General features: G+C 41.6%; 1 long non-coding RNA gene across 1 annotated transcript; it reads right to left on the bottom strand.

Moving 5' to 3' along the window:
* Nucleotides 1-605: 605 nt before the first annotated feature.
* LOC141422353 (uncharacterized) lies at nt 606-25861 on the bottom strand. Its single transcript, XR_012446902.1, has 3 exons — nt 24313-25861; nt 7277-7483; nt 606-1693 (listed from the first exon to the last, which is right to left on the bottom strand). It is a non-coding gene; the product is annotated as an uncharacterized lncRNA (long non-coding RNA).
* Nucleotides 25862-25891: the final 30 nt, after the last annotated feature.

The following is a 25891-nucleotide window of genomic DNA, read 5'->3' as shown; positions in this document are numbered from 1 at the left end:
CCGGGAATGGCACACTTTGAGAGCATAAAAGGACTTTCCTGCCTGGTATTTTAGAAATGAAAGCCAACATCTGCTCTCCTTAGGGTCTGGGCTAATTACTCTCTACTCAGCAAAACTACCTTTTCATTCCTCCCCCTGGATAGTGGGTTTTTATAACTGACAAGCAATCCTCACAGCAATATTTGTAAGGCAGTGATTTCTTGATTGATGTTAATGATTTCCAGATGTCTCAGTGTCTCCCTTCTTCTGGATCTGGCATCTTCACGTTTCCATCAGCATATGTGGGGCTTTATCTTCTAAGTCCTTCTTTCATGCAATGATTAGCAGGATTGGCCTCCAGTTATGGCACTAATCTGAAATCTAGATGGTAAGTCGTGTGACACTCAAATATATAGCTCATATCCATGTGAAACATAGACTAAAACAGCATAAAAATAATCCTTATGAGGAGAAGTCTTCCCTCAAAAACTCTGATAGGTCCTTCCAAAATTAAAACTGTGATTACTTTATGATCTAGCAATTTTACTCCTGTAATATGCAATTCAAATAACTCAAACTAGGATGTGGAAGGGACAGTTGAACATCCATGTTTATTGCAGCATAATTCATAATAGCCAAAAGTTGAAGCAAATCTAAGCAAACAAAAAAGGAAGCATATTCATACAATGGAATAATATCCTTCCTTAAAAAAGGAAGGCTATCCTAACATGTTATTAACATAGATGAAACTTAAGGATAGACTGGTAGGTGACATAAGCCAGTCACAAAAGGACAAACAGTGTCTGAGTCTCACAGAGACAAAAAGTGGAATGGCGATTGCCAGGGGCTCGGAGGGGAGGCAAGGATGGCAAGTCATTGTTTAATGTGTGCAGAGCTTTAGTTTAAAAAGACGAAAGAGCTTCAGAGTTGGATGGTGGTGATAGCTGTACAACAAAGTAAATGTAGCTAATGTTCCTGAATTTGGTTCTGATGCACTTGACTAGATGGTAAATTTAGCTGAGTGCCAGTGGCTCTCACATATCATCTTAGCTACTTGGGAGGCTGCCATCAGGAGGATCACAGTTCCAAGCCAGCCCAGGCAAAACAATTCATAAGACTCCATCTCTACAGACAAAGCTTGGTGTGGTGGCACACCCCTGACATCCCAGCTATGGCAGGAAACATAAAATAGGACTATTGCAGTCCAGAGTAGCCTGGGCATTAAGAAAGAGCAAGACTTTATTGCAAAAGTAACCAGAGCAAAAAAAAGCGCTAGAAGCATAGCTCCAGCATTAGAGCACAAAGCCCAGGAAGCACAAAGCCCCAAGTTCAACCCTGCTATCACTAAAGAAATAATAAAAGTAAATAAGATGACAAAGTTTACATTAGATATATCTTACCACAATTTGAATAATTATCACCCATGCCTTATCCCAGGGCACAGGCCTACAAGGCCTGCTGGGATGGGATCAGAAAGCTGGTGGAGGAAGAGGCAGAAATGACTTTGCCCCGATCTGGTGTGATAAACATATCTGTGTGTCCCTGGTATGGCAAACCTCAGGTTCGCACAGACAAGTGTCACTACACAGGAGGATGTAGAGGAGAAAGTGGGCATGGTAGCAGAATTTCTGAGTAAGAGACATCCTCAAGGTTGGCAGGCAGCAGTCAACCTGTGCCCTCAGGTCTCCAGCTGGTGAGCAGGGCAGGGTTGAGCCTGTAGAAGAGAACACAAGGCGGAACAGAATATCAGGGCCCCTCCAGCCAGGCTGGAATTAGAAGAGGGCATCAGTTTCCCAAAAGGAGTCTGATGGAAATCAAAATCAAGAAAACTCGAGCAGTTAATGTATTTCCTGCTTGCTTTATAATTGTGATTTTACTTAATCCTCACACCATTAATAATAGCTCCCACTTAGGTTGCATTTAGCATGTCACAGTTGCCATGTTTCCTGTAGACAGACTCTGGGGGGGAGGGCTCAGTCCTGTTATGAACTCTATTTTATAGATGAGGAAACTGAGGCATAGGAAGGACATAATCCTGCAAACCATGGAATAGGAACTGTCACTATCTGCAGACAGACAGAGAGGGTTGAAGAGGTTCAGTGAGTTGCAAAAGGCACACAGCAAAGGCTAGAGTTCTTCAAGGTTGGGAGTCTGAGCCCAGAGGCTGGACCATATCTTGAGGGCTATACTGGTTACCAGGCCAACTCTAAGGGCCTTAAAGAAAGGACACAGCCCAGTGTGCGCAGTCACTCCCAGGCTCTCTCAGGATTGGGCTGATGACCTCAAAACAAATTTAAGACTTATCCCAACCCTGTTCATGTCAGCCAGTCTACCCCCAGCCCCTTAGAGACAGAATGGGCCTGATGTGGCCAAGACTAGCTCAGGTTCTGGTGGCCTGGGTCAGGGACCCTGTTAAGTGAAACTCCCCGCAAGGTCTTGGAGGCAATCCAGAAAGGAGGACTGGGGCATGTGTCCTTGGTAGATGACATCGGGCAACTCCTGCATCATCGTAAACTATCACTTCACCTCATTTTGTTTCCCTTTTCCGTTTGAAAGCATATGTTTCTGGTTTAGGAGCAATTCTTCCAGAAAGAGGATGCCCGAGGACTGCGCGTTGTCAGCTTCACTCCATTAACACGTGGTCCGGCTTTGAGCAGCTCTTCCTCCAGTGGCTTCAGAGCATGAGTCAGAACAGAATGTGTGAAGGCCCGCACTGAAACACTTTCTAAACCCGACCTCACCCTCCTGAGCCTAATGAAAAAAGGCTCTGATTGTAGATTTTTGGCCCATCCTTATGATAAGGGCTCAGATCACTATCAGAATTTTAAGTCAAAGCAAAGAGTTAATGAAAATCAGGTCGTGCTGGTCAACTTTTGGTTGTCACTATAACAAATACCTGAGATAATTAATTTATAAAGAGAAAAGGGTTGGCTAGGCTCAGTGCCTCAAGCCTGTAATTCTAGCCACTTGAGAGGCAGATATCAGGAGAATCGCCCTTCAAGGCCAGCCCCAGCAAAAAGTTCACAAGAACCCCATCTAAACCAATGGCTAGGTGTGATGAAACTACCTGTAATCCCAGCTACTCAGAGCAGTACAAAAGGAAGAATTGTGGTCAAGACTACCAATGCAAAAAGGACTAGGAATGTGGCTCAAAGTGGTTGAGCACCTGTGTAGCAAGTGTGAGGCCCTGAGTTCAAACCCGAGTACAGAGAGAGAGAGAGAGAGAGAGAGAGAGAGAAAGAGAGACAGAGAGACAGAGACAGAGAGAGAGAGGGGGGTGGTTATTTTCGGCTCACAGTGTTAGAGGCTCCAGGCCATGATTGATTAGCCTTGTTGCTTTAGACCTGTGGCAAGGGAGCAAGTAATGGAGCAACAGCCAGGGAGTGAAAATAGAAAAAGGAAGGGACCAGAGTCCCTTTTAGGACACACCCCAATGCCTCCTTACCAGACTCCATCTCTTTCTGTTTGTTTTTGTTTTGTTTTGAAACAGGGTCTTACTATGTAACCCAGGCTGGCCTTAAGCTTGTAATTCTCCTGCCTCAGTCTCCCAAGTGCTGGGATTACAGGTGTACAGAACCACACCATGCTCCCAGACCCCACCTCTAAAAGGTTGCACTGCCTCCCAATAGCACCCACCCAGGAGACCAAGTCTTTAAAACACAGGCCTTAGGCAGATATCCATCCAAACTAAGCAATGGACGACATAAAAACAACAAAGAGCTTTTCTCATTTCCCTTATCTACTCCTGTAAGAGAACAAGGAACAAACCCTGAAATATACGACCTAAGCCCTTTGTTATTGTGCTCAAATCAGTTTAAATGAAATGAGGTCAGTATGTAGGGTTTTAGCCACATTTCATATTCTGGAGGAGCATCTATCTTAGTGAACATTATATTGCTTAATATAAGGTATTTTGCTATCTTCCCGTATGTGTTAGAAGTATTGATTTAAAATCAAAGTGCCTGCATAACTATCTATCATCATGGCATTGTTAATTCTATTTGATGACAAAGCTGTTATTGTAGCTTGTACTTTGTCACGAACATTGTCTATCAGCTGGGCTTCCTTCCCTCCTTCCTTCCTTCCTCCTTCTTCCCTTCCTCCCTTCCTCCCCTCTCTCTTTCCTTCCTCCCATCCTTCCTTCCTTCCTCCCCTCTCTCTTTCCTCCCCTCCTTCCCTTCTTCTTTCCTTCCTCCTCCCTCCTTCCTCCTTCCTCCCTCCTTCTTCCTTCCTTCCTCCCTTCCTTCTCTCCTTCCTTCCTTCCTTCCATTTTTTCTTGGTGGGACTAGGACTTACACTCCCCAAATGTGGCAGGCGCTTTGCCATTTGAGCCATTCTCCCAGTCCTTCTGCTTTCGTGATTTTTTTTGAAGAAGCTCTCATTTTTTTCCCCAGGCCCACCTGGACCACAGTAGGACTCTCATATCTAGTCCTCCCATGCAGCTGGAATGATAGGTGCACATGTCACCATGTCCTGCATTTTATTGGTTGAGATGGGGTCTTGAGAATTCTCTTGCCTGGGCTGACCTTGAACCATGATCCTCCCAATCTTGACCTCCCAAGTAGCTAGGGATATAGGTGTGAGCTACTGTGCCCAACTCATTCATTTTGGGTTTTGTACATAATATAGAAAAATAACAATTGTGCAATTAGAATCAGGCTTGTGACCAGAAAAAAATAATAACTCCATTTTATAAAATCTCTTAGCATTAACATTCCATCTTCTGGTAACAAGTTGACCAGATCCTAATGCTGGCAAATAGTGGGTGGTTGGGAATAGTTGCAGCCTGAGGAAAAACTATAAGGCAGAATTTTTCCAACATTATGAAATAAGCTAATACTATATTATTCCATACTTATGAAGTTTCTGGGAATTACTTGTGTTTTCCAAATTCTTAATAATCTTAGCTTTAGAACATTCTCTCTTGCTCTACAATGAAAACTTAATTTGCTAATTTCTCAAGCATTTGGTGAATATAAAAGATCTCTGTCTCTCATGCCATCAGGCAGAGGTATTTCATGCACAGTCATTTATGTTGATGATTTGTTATGGCACACTGTAACAAGAGCAATAGAATTTAAATTTTTGAATGTCAGGGCATCATTATCTCTCTAGAAACATCACTCTCCTCTATTTCCTGGTTTGTGTTTGACTATTTACACAGGGTTCATAAGCACCCTGTTGATATGGTGATTTTTATTTTATGGGCAATTCTGTAGTTTGAACTCAGTGCTTCATGCTTGTTAGGCAGGCACTCTACCACTTGAGCTAGTCCATCAGCCCTTTTCTGTGTTTGGGTATTTCCAAGATAGGGTCTTGAGATTTATTTGCCCACCTGGCTTTGTACTGTGATCCTCCTGATTGCTGCCTCCTCAGTAGCTAGGATTATAGGCGTGAGCCATGGGAGCCCAGTGAGCAATATGGCTGATTTTTATAGTCAAAAAACTTCTATGAAGAGTGCTAGTCTAGGGGCTAACAGTACAGAGTGGTGGTAGAGAGCTTGTCTAGCATATCTAAGGCCCTGGGTCTGATCCTCAGCACTGGAAAACCAAACCATAGCAAACAAACAAACAAAAAACCCAAGAATGGGAAGCTGACTGCAGAAGTGAAAAGTATGAAGGAAACAGGTCAAGAGTTGGTGTTTGTCTTCATTTGAGTCCTTTCTACCTCTACTGCTTTCCTCTGACTGTGAGCCAGCTCTCAAGAAGCCTAGTGTAGCAGCCACAATCATGGCGAGAGCTCTTTCAATAAACTGAGCAGAAACAGCTACAATAGTTCCATGATTTCAAGCAGAAGCTAGATTTGCCTCCAGAGGCCGAAAGCAGCTCTGTGCATGCTAAATTCTGTGTGTGTCTGACATCGGCTTCCCATTTCCTGGATCTGAAAAGAAATAAAATGCAGTTTTGGACTTTTAGGTCCTTTATCTGTCATTAGGAGAATATTTTAACATGCCTTATGTAATTCTTTGAAGATGACACCAAGAATAACCTGAAAAACTTATGCTCTTAGATTTACTTAATTCTATCCACATGCAGCATTTAAGCATGATTGCATCTCTTTTATGTCCTGAAATATTCCAATTTGACTTGAGTGAAACAATAAACATTCTTTTTCTGTCATGTCTTCACTTTGGAGCAAAGGTTTGTTGTGGTTTCTTGTGGATGAGCCTTTTCCTAAGGGTGCCTAGAAGGTGTTTATAGAATCATCTATGAGAGTCCAATTCCCTACTTCAAACTACATCCTTGGGACTGGGGCTCGGGTCTGTCTGTGTATTTGAAAAAGGAGCCCTCATATTCTCATGGTCACCCTGGTTGTAATCACTGGTGTTTTATAAACACCTGCTATGTAGATTGTATTTGGTAATGAAATAGTTTCTAAAAACCTTCTGTATGGATAGTATACTAGGGGATGATGAGGGAAATGTCAGGATTCCTTTTGCCTCTTTTGCATAAATCACACCTGTTCTTCTGGCATGTAAAAAGCAAGCAGCATATACTCTCTCTACAACAAAATTAGAAATAAGGGCAAAATAGTTTCTGCCGGGTTTTGAGGGGGTGGCGGGGAGAGGGAGGGGGCGGAGTGGGTGGTAAGGGAGGGGGTGGGGGCAGGGGGGGAGAAGTGACCCAAGCCTTGTATGCACATACGAATAATAAAAGGAAAAAAAAAGCAAGCAGCAATGTGGGAATATTACCTCTGACTTGTCTACTTCAGTAAAATTTGAGCTTGAGGTATGATGCCATTTTTAAGAGTCCAATATTGCTTTTTAGAAAACCCACAGATAGACTCTTTCAGCTTGTATCTCCAATGTCTGTTTTCCAATTTCTGATTCTGTTTGCAGTTTAGACACAAAATATATTCTTCAAGTGTCTTTAAAAAGTGCCCCCAATCCTCTAAACAGCACCCCAGAGGAATGCTGCAAAGCACCCATCATGAGGTCTGTGCTGTATAGATTTTTTTCAATTCCATATTACATCATCTGGTTTTGAAGCAGCTGCTTTAAAAGAAATACTTTCTGCTTTCTCCAAACCTCAGATAAGTAATGCTTAGAAGCTGTTTAAGATACTCAGAGATATGGGGGAATAGAAGTCACAGGAGACTTAAGCTTCTCAACAGTGTAGACCTTCCTAAAAGCAAAACTGGTAATTCAAATCTTAGAGAAACCAGTCACCTCCTGCTCTGCCCCCTACCCGTGCATAAGCAGTGTTTAGCTTAGGGCATTGTGGGGAAGCTGAATCCTATAAAAATGAGCCTAAATGTGGGCATTATAATGGCAGGCTAAAGAGTAAATAATCCGTACCTGTGTCACTCTAGAGGCTTAGCAAGCTATGAAGATGTTTACTAGGCTCCTCGTTGCTTGCAGCATGAAGAGGAATTGAAATGGCCGTCCTTATGCTGAGAAAATTCTTCATTAAATCCACCGTTTTACAGAAGTCTGGGCTCCAGTTTCTGCTAATTGTGAAGTGGTTTAAAGGGACATACTTCCCCCGAGAAAGCAATTATACATCTGGAAGGATGAGAAGAAAATAAAACAGCTATTTGGAGTATTTGAAAAGGCCCAAAGCAAGCCGACCTTTAAAAAAAATCATCTGCAGTATAAATGTGTGATTTTTTTGAAAGTGTGGGATATTTCTATTTCTTAACCTCTGTGTATTTAAAGCAGAAATTGGCAATTTTACTGGCTTAAGGTACCAGTGGTCCAGGGTCAAGTCTCACAGAGAGCAAGCAAATTATGAAGAAAATCCTGGAAGGAAGGGGGTCTTTAATTAGATCAAAGCTTACAGCAAAATATCACCTTATACCCATTAGGGTGGCTACTATGCCACCCTCAAATCCCTCAACACCAAAAAAAAAAAAAAGCAACACTGGCAGGAATGTAAAGAAATTAGAATTCTTGTGCATTATTGGTACAAATATAAAATGTTGTACCCACTATGGAAAAGAGAATGGCAGATCCTCAAAAAAACTCAAAATAGAATTACAATATGATTCAGCAACTTTGATTCTGAGTGTGCATCCAAAAGAGTGGAAAGCAGGTTCTCACAGAGACATCTGTGCTATTGACATTGTTGTTTTGAAACAGGGTCTCTCTGTGCAACCCAGGATGGCCAAATTTGAAATCTTCCTGCCTTGGTCTCTCAAGTGTTCTGATTACAGGCACTGACTCAATAACTGACAATAAACTAAAGGGTGGAAGCAAGCCATGTATCCATCAATGGAAGAATCAATTCATCAAATATCCATGTAGTAAAAATTATTCAGCCTTAAAAAGGAGAAAATTCTTTTTTCCCTTTATTTTTATTAGGATATATTTGTTGTACATGGGGGATTCATTGTGACAATTATGAACAGGTTTACATTGTATGTTGGTTAGATTGCCCCCACCATCTAACCCCCTCTACCTTCTCTCTACCCTACTTAAAGCAATTGCAAGAGAGTTCACAGTTCTATTTTGTATGTGTATATTGAAGTCCATCAACCACATACCCTCACCTTAATCTCTTCCATTCACCCTCCCCCTCCCACAAGTACCCCCCCACAACGACCTATTTTACAGTCCTGTCTTTAATTATTAAGTCCATATTCAAAGGGGTTTCTCCATGTACCCTTGCTGTGAGTGTACTTCACTTTGGTCAGTTCAACCCCTTCCATTACTCTCCCTTACCCCTTCTCTTCCACCCCCCCATTTTTCAACAGCTTTCAATGTGTATTGTTATGTCCTCTTCTCACACAGATGTAATGTTTTTTCATGTTGTTGATCCTCTATCATTCCCTTTAAAAAGGAGGAAATTCTTGACACATGCTATGACATAGATTGACCTTGGGGACATTATGGTAAGCAAAATAACCAGTCACAAAAAAGACAAACATTATATGATTCCAAATATAGGAGATATCTGGAGGGAGACTACCACAGAAACAAAGGTAGACTGATATTTGCCAGGAGTGGGTCAGGGAAGGGGCATAGAGTTTGACTTAGGGAAGATGAAAAGCTCTGAATATTGACTGCACAGCAGTGTGAGTACACTTAACACTTTTGAACAATATCCTTAAAAGTAGTTAAGATGGTACATTTTATATTATGTGTATGTTACAACAATTAAAATTTTAATTTAGAACATTTTACCATAAAATAAACAATAAATGTTTGAGGAGATAGCTAGGCTTCCCCTGATTTGAATATTATACCATGAGTGCATGGAAGGAAATATCACATGGCACCCATAAATCTGTCCAAGTTTTATGCTTCAGTTAAAAATGAAAGATAAAAATTTAGTCATAATTGTTAAAAATGTTATCTTGTAGCATAAACTTGAGTTTGTAAATAAAGTCTCCACATCAGAACACACTTGATATTTGACCCAATTGGAAGAGTTGAAGTCATTGCTGAGGGAAGCACTGTGAATTCTACTTCATTACTCACAATTGTCCTGCTGTCCACTCTCAGGGATGTGGGAAGAAAGACTGACCACTTCTTAACCTTCTTACATGGCTAGAGAAAAACTAAGATGTGCTAATACAGCTTTCTTATGTCTTACACATGCAGAAGAAAACAAAGTCTGTAAGCATTCCTGTGCTGTTGTTGTTGCTGCTTTTCCTTTCACATGCCCAGACGTAAGGGACCGTAGAGAAGCTAATACCAAGGCAAGAAAACGAATGCACCCGCCTTCCCAATCCCCATGCCACCCACTCCCAGCAGTATCTCTCCAGTTGATGGAAGGAGGAAATCCATTACAAAGCCAAGAATCCAAACCCAGGCTATACTGGGAAACAAAATTTGGGACTCTTTTCCTACAATACTGGTTCTCAAAGAGGATTCCCAGACCAACCACAATGGCATCTCCTGGATGCTTATCTGGAATTCAGGGTGGAGCCCAGAAGTCTGTGTTTGAAGAAGCCCAAGGGGGAGCTCAGAATGGGAAGTATGAAGGCCATTCCCATTCAGGGAGTATGGGCCTGTGAAGGAGGAGGAGGGAGTGTCCCAAATCAGGAAGCATGGGTGGGAAGTAAATGTTTATCTTTGAAGGTACAAAGTGGGAAGTACAAATAAATAAACGGTCAATAGAAAACTGTTATGTACAGATTTTCTTCAAAGGTTGTTCCCAAAGAGGAGCCAATCCAATAAGTGTTTATATTTTGTTACTGTTTTCATTCAAATAATTTTTCCTAAATTACAAAAAAAAAACACCTTTCTGAACACAGAGTGTCTAAGTCCCTTGCTCTTCACAAAAACCCTGTGTAGTTAGCACTGTTATTCCCCACTCTACAGATGAGACAGTAGGTAGAAGTGGTCAGGCATCCTCTGTGTGGTCACCCAGCCAGAGTAAGCAGTGAAGTTTGAATTCAGAACTGGATGTATGTGACCCAGACCCTGAACTCACTTGGCATGCAAGCTTCCCTGTTGGGTAGATCCCTCTGGACAGTGACATTGGAGACAAGCTTAGTCTAACCCAGAATCATCTGTGATTCATCTTGCTCTATTACTACTTGAATAGTGTACAGTCTACTTTGACTTTCTGGCCATTATTTCTACTGAGATCCATACCTCACACCTCCTCCTTCAAGCCAGCATTTATTCTACTGGCAAATGTGTTTCCCTTAAAAATAAGCTCCAACCTTTAGACTCCAGGTCAAAAACTCCTGAATATTCAACTATACTCTGTCTTTTTTTTCTTTAGGTTCTCTGTCTGTCAGGTCTCATCTGGCAAGAATTGATTTGAATGCCCTACTAATGTCCTCTCCGATAACACCTCTTGGCCTGCTATTCCATTCTCAGCTGCATCCCTCCCTAGTTAGTCAGTCCCTTTTCAGTTTCAAGAACATCCTGCTACCACATGACCTCCATTGCTTAGCTCATGTTGCCTTCTGGCCTGGAATACTCTCCCTTTTCTCTTCCATCCACTCAAATTCCACCTGTCATTGCCTCTTGACTTCACCCTACATTGATGGCTTTCTTTTCTGGGCTCCATCTCTCGCTGCTTCACAGAACAAGATCACCATTGGTAAAACATCTGTGCATGGGACTGTCCAGTAGACACTGTAAATGAACTTTGGAAAGCATCACAAGAAAAGCAGAAATTAAAGTAGGTAAGAGGTTACATTTGTGCTTCCGTTATCCCCACCCTTCATGTCAAAAGATCATCCTGCGGCCCTGGGGTGCAAACTCCAGCAACCCTGAACCCTGATCCTTCATGCTGCCATTTCATGTCATGCTGCTAGCTTTCCTTATCCAGGTCGTCACATATCTCTAGTTTCTTTTCTTTTTTTTTGCTATATTTTATTTTTAATTGACATGTAATTGTACAACTTTAGGGTTCAATGTGAAGTTTCAATGCCTGTACACATTGTGTAGTTATAAAGTTGGGTTAATTTTTAAAAAGGCCAGGTGCAGTGGTTCACACTTGTAATTCCAACTACTTGGGAGGCATGGATAGGAAGACTATGGCTCGAAGTCAACTAGGCAAAAAAAAAAAAAAAAAGTTAACAAGACCTTATGTCAAAGAACAAGCGAGGCATAGGTTGGAGGATGGCTGTCCTAGGCTGGCCTGTGCAAAAAGTATAAGACCCTATCTGAAAAATTACTAAAGCAAAAAGGGCTGGGGGCATGACTCAAGTGATAGAGTGACTGTAGTGAGCACAAGGCCCTGAGTTCAACTCCTAGTACCACAAAAAAAGATAGATACAGATAATATTGGAATACTTTTTCCAGTGATAAAATGGAACAGCATATAGTAAACGTGCAGTTCATTGCTAATATAATTTTATCCATGTCCATTGCACTTGCTGGCATGTTTGGTGTGTTAAAACTTTGAGGCTGTGGGTTATTGTCAGGTCATAGCTTCTGGTCATTGTGTAACAGGATGGTAGTGGTGTGGATATATCTAACTTCAAAGGAAAGTCATAGTTAATGTGTCTGGTGTCACTTGGCCAGTTCTTGTGAAACTGGGGATTTCCAAAAGAGTAGTCTGATTTGCTCCCCAAGATAGAATAACGTATTTCACCAAGTCTCAGTGAGTTAAGAATGGTGTGGTTTTTTCATTTCCTATTCATCATCCCTGCCTCTCTTTCTACCTGTGTAGCTGTTCCTGGAGTACCTAGAAGTCAGGTGACATTCCCTAAGTACCTAGCAAAATTGAAAGATGACACTATGTGCCATGACACACATCTAACAAACAACATGATGTTTAAAAATCATTCCTTCTCTCAGAAAAAGTTTCAGTCCATCATGGCTGAAACCTTGATTGGGAAGCATAGAGAATCTTATTACCAAGGTGTGTGTTCTCTTCATCTTTATCTTAAATGTCTTTTTTCACATCTTTAAATGTACTCTCGTGGTATTAAAAACCCCTGAAATACATCCTATCTCTTTCAGTCCTCCCCCTGGTGTTTTACACCTTTGTTAATGATCAGGCAGTAGAGAAAGTAGCACATAAGTGAAATGTGCCAGTGCTGACAAATTAGATAGTTGCAAAAGGTTCAAAGAGAGGGGGGAAGATGGCTAGGAAATGAGAAGTCACACCATTCTTAATAAATAAGGAGAAAATGTCTAACCAATGCTATGTGTGACTCATCTGAAGCACTAACACCTTGGCTTAGACATGCAATAATGCCAACAAGGAAGACAAAACTCATCTGCAAGATCTCTTTTCCACAGTCTTTGGTGGGAAATGTCAGGGGTATGGTCCTGTTCCATTGCCAGTGGAAGGCAATGGATGCTTGTATCACCCTCTTAGTGGAAGAGTGTTAGTGACCAATACTGTGGCCTTGCATATCATTTTGGGAAGCAGAGTCTGGCCAGAAGGAGCCCCTCTCCTGACCCTTGGAGAATTGGTCTTGGAATGATTCACACGTGGGAGCCCTCCCAACTTATCCTCCAGTCCAGTGTCACATTAAGGCACCTACAGGCACCTGCAGAACAATGGAGGTGCTCTTGGAGGGTCAAGAACAAGCCAAGCTGAGGACCTGGTTCTGGTGTTTTCCTTTCCCTTAGACTTTCCAGAAGTCTGTGGGAATCAGAATCTACAACAATTGTTATTACCAAAAGTCACAGTGACTTTTTATTTTCTTCCTATCTTCCATGTTATTGCTTATTAAGCAACTAGTATGCAGAAACCATTATCAGGATGAAGCAACTTACCCAGGTTCACACAGTTACTAGTGGAAGCCATGACAGCCTGACTTCTAAACTCTGCCTTTTCCACTTCCTTAGGCTACTTCTCACCTACAGCATAGACTGGCTACTAATTTTAAGCACTTACTGAGTATAAACAAAGAGCTATGAACTGTTATCCCCCAACTTGCTGACCCAGTGCCTCTAGTTTCCTTGGCTACCAGCTTCCTTTATGTGTTGTTGTCATTACTGTGAGTCCCTTCCTGTTCCTGGCAGGTTCTCTCTTTAATCTCCAACAGCAAGCATCTCTGATGGTATTTTCCTAAGATGTTATTGATGTCATCTTCCCCGCTCCCCCGCCATGTCCCCTGCAGAATGGAATGTCCAATGGAGACATGTTTTTTTCCTCCTTTTTTTGATTGCATGTCCAACATTAGATTCAAATTTCCACCAAGTCCATTAATTAAACTTCAACACAATGGTAGGAAAAAATAAGTTGAGCATTACGTACATTTTTATCCATTATTTCTATAGCAGAGTTCTTTAAAGCTGAAGACTCTAGTCTTGACAGTGTACTAACTGTGAGATGTAGGAGGTGGGAAAAAATAGACACTCAAACTCTGAGAAAAGTGTCTTAAGGGAAAAAAACTTCCTTTTCTAAACACCTCTCCCACCTACACTTCAAGTCAAGCAGCATGATATCAAGTATCTTTTCGTAAAGTATATCCTTTGGATTCTGTGAAATAGTAATGTTTTCTAGAGTATAAAGAGTGAAAAATAAATGAGGATTTATTCTAGAAGGGCAATTCTCAAAGTGTGGCTTGGGAATGCTGAGCAGTAGTTGAGACCCGTTCAGAGGATTTGCAAAGTTCAAACTATTTTCAGAATAAAATTAAGAGGCTGTTGTCTTTTTTGTCCTTATTCTCTCACAAGTTCACAGCGATGTTCCAGAGGCCATGTGACACACAATGATGCCATCACTCTGAGAGCATGAATTCTGAGTTTTTTAAGTCTCTTACTCTCACTGTCTAATATGAGATACACTGATATAACTCACATAAATGAAAGCTCTTGGGGTCCCCAATAATTTCCAAGAATGTATCTCTGTAACAAATATCACAAATGGCAGGCTAATTAATGTGACTATTTGTTTTGCAAGCTAGAGTCTTAGAAGTGCCAGATGAAGGCACTGGCAGATTTGGTGTCTGATGAGGACCTAATTTTCATAGATGGCACCTTCCATGTGTCCTCACATGGCACATGGGGAAAACAAGCTCCTTTAGGCTTCTTTAATCAGGGTACTAATCTCACTGATGAAAAAGCTCTATTCCCCATGACTAATCATCTCCCAGGGGCCTCACCTCCTAATACCATCACCCTGAGGAGTAGGATTTCTACAAATGAATGGGGCTGGGTAGGGAGATGTGTAAGCCTTCAGGTTCAAGTAGAATATGCAAGGATCAGGAAAGCAAAAAGTCTGAGAGCTGCTGTTCCAAGGCATATTTGCTAATATGGAATTAGTACCTCATAAGCTTTCCAGAATGACAATCCCCAGAGTGGGGATGGCACAAGAGGTAACAAAAGGAACCATGACATGAGTTCCAGTATCCCGTAGACAGCACATCAAGACTGAACACACATCTGGCAAATTCTCTGAACACACAGAAGTAAGCCAAAGGAACTGAAACAAGGAGCAATGGTCTATTCATGACTTGAACATTCACCCAGCACTGACACCTAGCAAAAGTGAGTGGCCCTACATGGAGAATTCAAATGAGAAGTTCAAATGAAACTTGGTCTCCATGTTGCTGGGTTTCCCTCCCTGTCCATTTGGCCATGCATAAGAATCTGGAGATTCTCCTGAGGCATGCCCAGGGAATCAGCCTGCCTGCCTGTGCTCTTTAAAGAAACAAAGGGCATGTCTGCCTGGTGTGTCCAAATGGCAGACTTGCAGGCATGGTGGTTTTATGGGAAGCCCACCTGTTCAGTCTTGCTGAAACTTTTCTCAACAAGAGATTGAATTCAGTCCATGTTGCCTCATTGCTTGTCTTGCAAAAGCAAAAGCAGTCTGATTGGTAATCTGCCCATAAACACAGTGATACTGCCTTTGGTGGCTCTGCTTACACTCTATGTTGCAAATGTCTGATAAAATAAGAAAGAAGTAGCACAGGTGCCCACTGCTTCAGGATGAAGTGTCCACTTTTAAAGGTCAAGTTCTGCTATAACTATTGTCTGTTAGTGACCCATGTACTTAATGCTAGTAGTTTTCTACAAAGCTCTGTACTTCTAAGTAACAGTAGAAAAACCCGAAATGCTATAAAACAGTCATTTATACAGTATCAGAAAACATTTTAAGTAGAATGAAATTTCAAGTATCCAAAACTTCCAATTACTCTGGTTAACTATGTGATCTCTCTTTCTCTCTTGGTTAACTATGTGATCTCTCTCTCTCTCTCTCTCTCTCTCTCAGTACTGGAGATTGAACCCAGAGTCTTCTGCATGCTCTCTGTCATGTGAGTCTGTGAGTCCACCCCCCTCACCGGCCCCCTCCTAGCCTTTTGAGTTGCATTTTGTTTCTGAGATAGGAGCTCACCTAACTTTGCCCCGCTGGCCTTGAACTCCTGCCTCCTGCCTTCTGCCTCCACTTCAGAGCAGCTGGGATTACAGTTGTGTAGCAACACATCTAATTTAGTTGTGTGATCTTATCAGTCACTGCTGGAGAGAGATGTGTACCCAAAGAAAAGGAATGCTTAATGTAACTCACCTCACTGACAGCTCAGGAAGGCTCAAACCTTGGTTGCACGACAATGTGAATGTACTTAACACCACTGAGCTGTGCATTTGAAATGGTTAAGAAGGTAAATTTTATGTTGTGTATATTATACCAATAATAAAAATGTGTGTGTGATACCACATACAAAACTATGAATTATACCACAATTAAAAATCTCAAGCAAGTAGCAGAGAAACAGCACTCCAGTCCTGCTCCAAGCTGCCTAAATCAAGACAATGCCTAGGCTTAGGCAGGCAGAATGGGCCAAACTGCACTAGCTAGGCCTCATCTCAGCAAGCGGGAAGCCATACTTGGGCAGTAAAATGCATACACATCTGCACTTCGAACGCGAAGATTATTTTAATCATTATATCTGCAGTGTTGTAAAAAATGATTAAATGGTGAATGAGACTTTTGCACCCTGAACTGCCCTTGATTTCCTGGGGTGCTCCTTGCAAAACTTAACACTTTTTCAGACTACTCCTCGGCTCCATGTTTGGCAGTTTGAACCTCTTGGACCTACATCTAAACAATAGCTTGCAGAGTCAGGAGTTCAGCTCCTGAGCCCCTGAGAAACACCATCTGGGACTGAAGCTCTGCTTTTCTTTAAATGTAAAAATTGTGCTATTTGAACAGTTAAGAGTCGCACAATGTTTATTAAGTAAAAAATAATCAAATTGCCAAGCAGCTCATACCGTAAGATTCTATTTTCATACTTAAAAGAATTAATTAAGACAGAACATTCAATGGTGGAATAATTTGGAGATGGGAGGTGAGAAGCCATAGAAGGTTATGTAGACTTATTTTAAACAAGCAGTGGAACTTAGCAAAGAGAATGTCCCCTAATCTAAATTTATTCTGCCAAAGAAAATCCAGCCAACAACTCAGGACATTAATTATGTCTTTTTACTAAAATAGGTATAGGTTTGATTCACATAAATTGAGATATAATTTTATGTACAAAAGCCTTTTCAAGACCCAGTAAAGTAGGCAACTAACTTATGCCCTGAGAGAAATTGGAAAATTGTCATTATAAAGCAAAGGTTATTTTTCTTGAATGTTCAAAATGTATTCTACATACGCATGTGTATACACTTTAGAAGCAAACAAACCAACAAACAAAAAACACAAGAGTGCCTGCCTAGCAAGCACAAGGCCCTGACTTCAAACCTAGAACTGCCAAAAAAAAAAAAAAATGTCAAATATAGAATGCTGTGGGAGCCATCATTTTAGGCCTGGAATGTCTGAAAGGCAAAGAAAGTGTCAAAAATTACAGCCATGAGTTGATGTAATTGCAGATCTGGTCATTTTTAATGTGGTCACATGTTTTTCTTGATGAAAGGAAAATTATAGCTCTTAATTATGTTAATCAGAAGAATTTTTTTATATAGCCATCATAATTTGAATCAAGGAAGAATTATCTGAAATGAGGCAATCTGTGAACAAAGTAATATGAATTCATTCTTTCAATAAAAAATGTTTATGGATCGAAAGAATACCAGTAGCTAGCACTGCTTACACACATCCAGAGTGTTCCTGGGCACTTGACATTTTGACTAAGTGAAGCCTCAGTTTCTCATTGTGGAAAGGGCCTGTCATGACCTACACTGAAAGAAAAGGAAATGTAATGGTTCAGGTGCTCCAATGGCCCCTTTTTGTTGATAAAGAAGTGGCATACATGTTCCATCATTTGCCCACATTAGAACAGCAGAGCTAGAATTTAACCAAGACTGCCTAACTGTAGTGCTGCTTTGATCAACCATGACATGACAACCTGCCTTCTAGGTATAGGGTCATCTACCTGTTATAAATAAAGAGGAAAACAAACTATCTCAGGCCTCCTCTTCAAGGAATTTGCATTGTCAGGAGGGGTCACAAATCAGCCACTATGGAATGATCCAGGCTGGGGTGGGGGATATACAGAAAATTCTGTAGAATTTAATTTAAAATGACAGGTGTAAGAAGAGAGCAAACAAGTCTGAAAAAAAAAAAACAAAAAAACCTCTCTGGCAAGCAGGTCTTCAGGTGGGCCTTGAGGGATGAAAGAGGCGGATGAAGAGAAGTGAAAGAGGGAATGGACTGGGCAAAAACAGCCTGGGAGAAGCCCGTGGGTAGGGCAGACCTCTTCATAATCATGGAACTCAAAATGAGGCCTCACTGCGGACAAGCCAGGTGGGAGAAGACAGATGTGTTGAGTAGACAAGTAGCTACAGTCTGCATTTTTAAAGTTTACTTCTGGCCAAGAGACAGTCACTGATGAGTACTGAACAAAAGAGAGCTCTCTGTGGCTGGAATGGGGAAAATAAGCCAGAGGGCAGCCTCAGTGGGAGGATACTTAGGAGGCTACAGGTATAATAGGGAAGCCAGATCCAACCAAACTTGACAAGTCTTCAGGGACCACAGCAGTCTTTGCTATATGCCCGTGAACAGGTCAAAAAGTTGAAACACTGGCAGAAATGTCATTTCCTTATAGATTTTAAAATCTAGATTGTCTTTGGAAAATAAATGTAATCCTTTATATGGATCAATGGTGAGTGAAATATAAGGACACTAACAAATTTGCTTAAAACTTGATGACTGAGCAATTCTCTGAGTAAATCTTTCCTATTAAAATGTCACTCAAATAGTATCTACTTAGGAAACTGCTCATAATCTACTTTCTCACATTTCCAAAGAAATCTTCTTTTCCAGGATGCAACCCTCTGTCAAATCCATTCACACAGTATCTTAGGTCAGGCAGAGATGTCATCAGCCCCTGACCCCAGGTACAATTCCACCACATGCAAATACCTGCATCAAGTGAAATAAGACAAGATCATAAGAAGGAGGCTTAGAGCAGACAGAGACCAGGAGGATCATGGTTCAAGGCCAGCCTTCGCAAATAGTTTGTGAGCCCCTATCTTGAAAATATCCAACATAAAACGGGCTGGCAGAGTGGCTGAAGTGGAAGAGCTCCTGCCTTGCAAGTAGGAGGCCTTGGGTTCAAACCCCAGTAATACACACATACACACACAGGAGGCTTAGGTTAGGCCACAGATAGAGACCAACAAGGTCTAGATGCCACTTGGTCCTGATTGTCAGATCCTGCCAATGTTGACACTGGCCATTGCCTTGACCAGAACTACTACCACCAGTTAATTGTAGTGAGTGGCTGGCTCCTTTAGAAACTCGGCTTCTGAGTCGAGTTTTCAGTTGATAGAAATAATTAGCAATGCTGGCTAGTAAAAATAAATATCAGTTAATAAAAATAAATACCACTAATTAGCTACAATACGTGGCTCTTCATGAACCAAGAATGTAGCTATAATTTGAAAGAAGAGAAAGTAAAATTCAGATGACTACTCAGTCTAGTTACCAGCATTGGTTAGGCGATACAGATGTCAACAACTGCCAGCTTTAGTCTTCTCTTCTACCTTGGAAACTTCTTGCTTTGTAAAATTTGGCCGAGTTTGCTTTTAAGATAATTAACTTCAGTTTACAACTGAGTTTGCAGAGCACTGATCCAGATCAGAAACGAAGCCCACCAGTCTCTGTTTCCCAGAGACCTGTGTTCACAGGTCGGCATGCATCAACCAAAGAACAAGGAGATGCCAAGTGCTAAATCTTCATGAGGAGTTCATGATCTGAACTTATGAGGAAGGTTTATTGATCAGCCACTGCTGTTGGAGATTTGCTGCAAAGGGCAGGGTTATTCTGGTTTCAGCAACTGGGTTAATTTTTCCTTCTAATTTAGAGAATTTTTTTTAAAAGTTATTCTAAGGCTAGTTCATGTCACACCAAATCTAACAAGTTCTGGAGATCAGACGAATCACTGAGGACTCAAAAGTTTTACTTAGGAAAGTAAGACTTCATGCGAGGGAAGCAGGATAGGACCATCTGGTTGTGAGGTGAGAAAACTTAGTGAGACCCTGTCTCAAAAAGAAAAAAAAGTGGGGCTGGGAAGAGAGAGAAAGAAAGGGACAAACACTTCTGCCACTATTCAACTGCCTTGTGTTCAAAGTCCTTTCACCAAATCATTTTATATCTTCCTGCATATTCTGTGAGGACACAGTGCCATTCCCAATTTATTTAAAGGAAGTGGAGATCCAGAGAGGTTAAGCTGAGACCATACGGCCAGCAAAGGAACTGCACCAAAGAACTTAGAAAGTATTTCATAAATCCTAACTTCATTTGCGTCTTTGCTTAACATTTTGAAGCTTTTGGCAGCAGAACATTAGAGAGCACAGATTTATTCGGGGAAGGCAGCCTCCCGTTGTGCATGGGTAGGCACAGGATGCCGGCGATGAGTCTTGCCAGCCATTGGCTTAGCAATGATGGGTCCTTCGAGAAAACATGGAAAGGTCTTCCTTTCAAAAGATGCTTAATGCATAAAGCAGAGAGCTAATTTTGCAGAGCCCAAAACTCATTTTGAAGGTTGCACGCTAATTTAAGGGAAATAACCATCTTTCCAACCATCTCATTGTCCCATTAAGGTTGTGCTGAAAACCTTTAAAAGATAGAATATCTAAAATTTCTTTCAGACATAGAGCTTTCCTTTGAATCACTGAGCTTTACTGAACTATATACCTGTATATTTGGGGGGATTTATAGGAAATAAAAATAATGAATTTTGCAATTCCAAACATAGATCACGTTCTCTGTGGTCACCGAGCAGTCAGGACATGAGTGTAGGACCAGCCACAGTGATACTTCTTTCTAATCAGGTCTCAGCTGTGCACTCAGAGTCCTCTCAAGTATATAGAACCAAGGTACATTAAAAATCTGATGACTAATCAATGCTGTAAATTTGCCCAATGTGTACAAGTTTCCATTTCATTTTGTGTAAATGTTTTCTAAGGTCTTTTGGCTTTTAAAGAACAACTTGGAATAGGGCTTTAATGATTAAAAAAAGGAGCTTTATTTCCCTTGTGGGCTAAGTGGCCACCTCAAGGAAGAAGGTAGTAGATTTGATATCTCCTGAGCTCCTTTAATGAGTTCTCTCTGCTCTAGGAGACTTCTGTTTTCACATGGGAAAAATATATCTAAAACCTTTAACAGGATACAAGATTTTAGAGACTATGTTGGGAAATATATTTAGGAATTTTAATTTTACCTGGTGGTATATAGTTTAGTCTTTTGGTCTGATAAATTGTCAGTTCATACCTAACAACCCCCTGTTGGCTCAATTATCTACTTCATCAAACACATAGTCTTTTCATCACCTTTCTTTACAATTTTTATATTCTTTTTCTACACTCTGCCTTTAATGCATATAAGATTCCTCTCTCTGAATCCTTTTGAATTGCACCTTTGGTTTTAGATTCTCAAGTCACATAGGCAACCACATAACATGTATGTGTGTATATGTAGTTACTCTTAAGTGCACTGGTATATTTCTATAATTCTAGATATTCACTTAACCAATATTTATTGAGGGACTATAGTGTACCAGGCTTTTCTGTAGGCACTGGGGATTTCTGTAGGCTAAAAATCTCTCTTTTCATGAAGATTACATGGGAGGGGGGACTGCAAGTATAACTATCTGAGGACAGTATATAGTGTTAGATTGTAATATGTGCTATATAGAGAAGAGCCAGGCAAGTGGAGGAGAGAATGTGGGCTGGGAGGAAGGAATGCACCTTTAAATATGGCACCACAAGAAGACTTTGCAGAACACACAGCTCTCCAAAGGCTGGAAAATTGTACAAAAGGGCGTTACAGGACTTCCTGGGAAAGGGCATCCCAAGTAGAAGGCAGAGCATGAAAGCTCTTGTGCCTCTTTCAGGGCACAAGGGACAGAGAAGGAGGTAAAGGAGGCACAAGGACAAAAGACACTGATCTGTTAGAATTGGGGTGATTTAAATGGAGAAACTGGAAGCCATAGAGCAAAGAAATGAAATGACAACTCATATTTTAAAAATATTACTTAGGCTGCTGGGCTGACAACAGTCTCCAGAAGACCGAGGAAGGGCCAACACAGGGGACCAGTTAGGAGCCTATTACAATAGTTGAGATGAGGGGTAGTGTTGACCTGAATCAAGGCAGGTGGAGGTAGTGAAGAAGAATTGAATTCTGGGCCTATTTGAAGGTAGAACAAATGGTATTTGCTATAGATTGAGTATGGAATATGATCAAAGATGACTTCTGAACAATTTTGGGTACAGGAAAGTTACTTCACTGACAAGATATGGTCAGGAGCTGAGGAGGTAGCAATAGGACAAAAGACCAAGACACTGGGTTGAGGAGGCTGTGATGGGGCCACAGTGCCCGGGAGGTAGGAGGCAGTAGCTAGTACAAGAGTGAAGAGAGGGCAGATGTGGTCAGAAGGTTCTAGAAAGCCAGATGGAGCAAGTAAATCGATATGCTGAGGATAGTGGGAGTCAGGCTTCTCCTTGTAGAGAAGATGATTACAAATATAGAAACAAAGAAGGCCCAAAAGAATCCTGATGTGTTGGCTTAGAACCGGAGGAATTGAAGTAAACTCATGATACCTGTGGGCACATGCTTTTTGAAGACATCATGATCATGAATGATGAAGAAATACTGAACAACAGAAACAGATTGAAAGAGAAGAAAGAGAAATGTCAACTAAATATAATGCATGATGCATATTATATTCTGAACCAGAAATGGAAAAAGATTGGGGGAAAGTGGGAAAAATTTGAATCAATTCTATGGATTGGCTGATGGTGTTATCCCAATGTTCTGCTGTACTTATGAAGAGCAGTGTCCTGGTTTGGGAGAAGTGTTTATGTTGAAGTACTTAAGGGTCACAGAGATTCAAGTTTGCATTTGCTCTTAAATGAGTTACAAAAAGAATATGAGTGTCTGTCTATCCAGCTATCTACCTCTCTCTCTCTTTCTCTCTCTCTCTAGAGTTATAGTGATGTAAAATATTAACAACTGATAAAAATGAGGAAAGAAATAGGACTTTTTTTTTTACCATTTCTCTCACTTTTGTAAGTTTGGAGTTATTTTAAAATAAATGATTGAAAAAGGACTTCATTGGTCATTTAGTCTAATCCTAGCCTTTTACAGAAAAGCACTGAAGGACAAAACAAGGATCTCCAAAGTTATGAGTGTGTAGTACCCATTGAAAAAAATTTATGAGCTTTTGTTAGAGGGCAACTCAATGTGTCCAAAGAGTGTAATGGCCACTCAAAATGTATACAGAAGTGTAGGCTGCAGGGCATCAGTGGGTGGAACAAAGGCATTTTGCTGCAAGGATGGAGCTGGGCACTGTGTTCATGTTTTAAGGAGGTCAGAGGAATCAGGAGGCTAAAGGATGGCTAAAGGATGGCGAAAGTCCATTGTGTGAGGAGAGGCCAAAGGGACAAGGCATGTTTAGCCTCAACAAAAGAAGTCACCCAGGGCATTTGTTGTTTGTCTTAAATCACGTGGAACATTCTCTCATGAATTAGTGTACACATTTAGATTACCTCTGTGGATGACCACCATGGGTAGAAAAAGACCCAACCAGTAAAGAAGGTACTTGACACATTTCAACTTCATCTAAGGAAGATGAAATGAACCATGCAGGGTAGCAGAGTCACTCATCCCAGGGAATGCGTAGGTAAGACAGGCACTTGGTAAAAACAGTCTATTGGTAATAGAGAGCAGAAGTGCCATGTGAGCGCTGAGTCTTTTCAGCACCGTTTACAATAAAGCTGCTATCTGCTGAATGCTTACTATACACAGAGGAACACAGATGCATTATTGAGGTTAGTCTCTACTACAGACTTATCCTGTGGGCGCCCATATCCACTTTTCACAAGTAAGAAAAATGAAGCCTAATAATATGTCCTTTATGCATATCTACAGATGACACACAGAGGTGCTGGACATGGGATCAGTACCAGGTCTGCTGCACTGAAGCTCTGCTCCAAGTCTCAACTTCTGCATTTAATCCTCTAGACTCCAGAAATTCCCTGTTGCCTCCTCCTTCTGCATCTGCAGACATACAGGGTTCCAACATCCACTAATTTCTCTGTCAACAGACTCTAATGTTCTCTTCCAATTCTTTTCTTCATTATGCTTTCTCATTCACATGAGCCTAAGCACCTTCTCTAATATTAAAGAAAAGTGTTTTCTTGGGCTGAACACTGAGGCACAAGTCTATAATCCTAGCTACTGAGGAGGTGGAGAGCAGGAGGATCAAGATTCAAAGCCCCCCCCCCATCTAAACAAACAAGCTGGGTGAAATTACATGTCTGTAATTTCAGCTATGTAAGAGGTATAGGGTCACTGTCCAAGCCTATCCCTGGAAAAAAGTGTGAAATCCTATCTGAGAAATGACTAAAAGCAAAAAGGGCTGGGGGTGTGACTCAAGTGGTAGAATGTTTACCTAGCAAGACCCTGAGTTCAAAGCCCAGAACCACCAAAAAAAAAAAAAAAGTGTTTTCCTGTGGAAAAACTTTCCATGTTAGAACTAGTACTCCTGGAAAGAAATATGTCTTGTCAACTTGTGACTTACCTGGTTCAAGGATTGCTGCTGTCTGGACCCTCCTTCCATCTCTTTTACCAGGCACTCCTTCAGTTAGTAAGTCAACTTGGACTCAAACTTGAGCAAGCCACACCTCCTTCATTCTGCTCATTGTTGCACCCAATTCAGGTCAAAGTGCAACTCACTAAGCAAGCACTTGTCCTAGAGTGCTGAAATATCCCCTTGGGCAGGCTTTGCCACTACACTGTGCTACCCAAATCTTCTGGACTTGATGAGGAAGTAAGTGCAAGTCTGGTTTGCCTCTTCTGAGACTTGGGGCAGTAAACAGTTGGGGGTGTGGGAGGAGTTTGCTATGATTCCTAAGATAGATGCAAGATAATAGGGTCTCAGGAAACCCAATCTTTACCTTACCATGCAGGGAACCTGTGCTATAAAGAAGCACTTCAAGTCACTTATCAGGAAGTGACTTCTTGACTAGTGTCCATTGTCCCTGACGGGTCTTTTTAAAGAACTACCTTCTGACTTCCTTTAGCAAAGGCTCCAGTGAGGGAAGATTCCACAAAACACAGCTAAACGCCTGTGCACTTTCTAGTCTGCTCAATAGTGTTACACCTGCACTTTAAAAACTTAGACAATTCCCTAATGGGCTATAAAATGTGCTATTTGGGTATTTAATTTTGAAACACTACTAAACTAATAGGCACTTGGCAATGTGCCACATTCTCATAGATACACCCAAGAGTCAGACGTTTCTGGTTGATTGGATAGCTCTTCAGACTTTGTGCTTGTCATATTTTTATAGCTTTCCTCTTAGGGAAGGCTTTACCCAGTTTGTTTTCCAGAAAGCTCAGCTTCAGGAACTAAGAGGCAGAGTGCTTGAAGAATGCACCTGAATGCCCTAGGCAGATTGTGCAGTGAACTGCCATTCAGATCTTTGGAGTAGAGGTAGTTGTACTTGTTTGCTTAAAAGGCCCTAGAGTTGTACAAAGCACAGGCCTGTGTATGTGCACTGGCAAGAGTTCTCATGACCTGGACTCTGCAGGCCACAGAATCAGGGAAGCCTGTGGCCATCACACTTGGCTTTCAGGTCTGGAAACTCTTAGGGCAAGAGTGGGAATGGCTTTCATGGTGTTGGGACAGTGTGGGCTGGGAAAAGAGCAGGGATGCTATGCTGGGTTTTTCTTCTTCTTCTTCTTCTTCACACTTAGCGCTTCGTGGGAAGTTAGGTGAAACTTAAATCACCTCCAACCACTTTCTGTTCTGTCTGTCTAGATCCTTCGCTGATGTGGCGACAACTCTTCAAAGACTGCAAAAATTTAATACCAGCACGAGAAACCAAGTTATCCTTCCTCTTGGGGTACTCGAAGGGACATTTCTCATAACCTCTCTTCTTCCTCCAGTCCTTACCTACACAAAATCCTGTGTGTGGGAGTGAGGGAGAGGAGAGGAGAGTGGGGTGTCGGGTCCGGGTCGAATTCTCCGGGTTTGTTGAGCCTGCTGGTTATAAAGCCCCAGAGAGCATGGAAGGGGACCCTCACTTGCGATCGCTCGCTCGGAGGCGGGCGCAGGGCGGGGCCGAGCGCGGGGACCGCCCGGGCGCGGGGCGCAG

The sequence above is a fragment of the Castor canadensis genome, chromosome 4 (assembly GCF_047511655.1).
Source record: "Castor canadensis chromosome 4, mCasCan1.hap1v2, whole genome shotgun sequence".
Taxonomy (NCBI): Eukaryota; Metazoa; Chordata; class Mammalia; order Rodentia; family Castoridae; genus Castor; species Castor canadensis.
The sequence above is the reverse complement of the archived record's forward strand: the minus strand, read 5'-3'. Positions and strand labels throughout refer to the sequence as shown.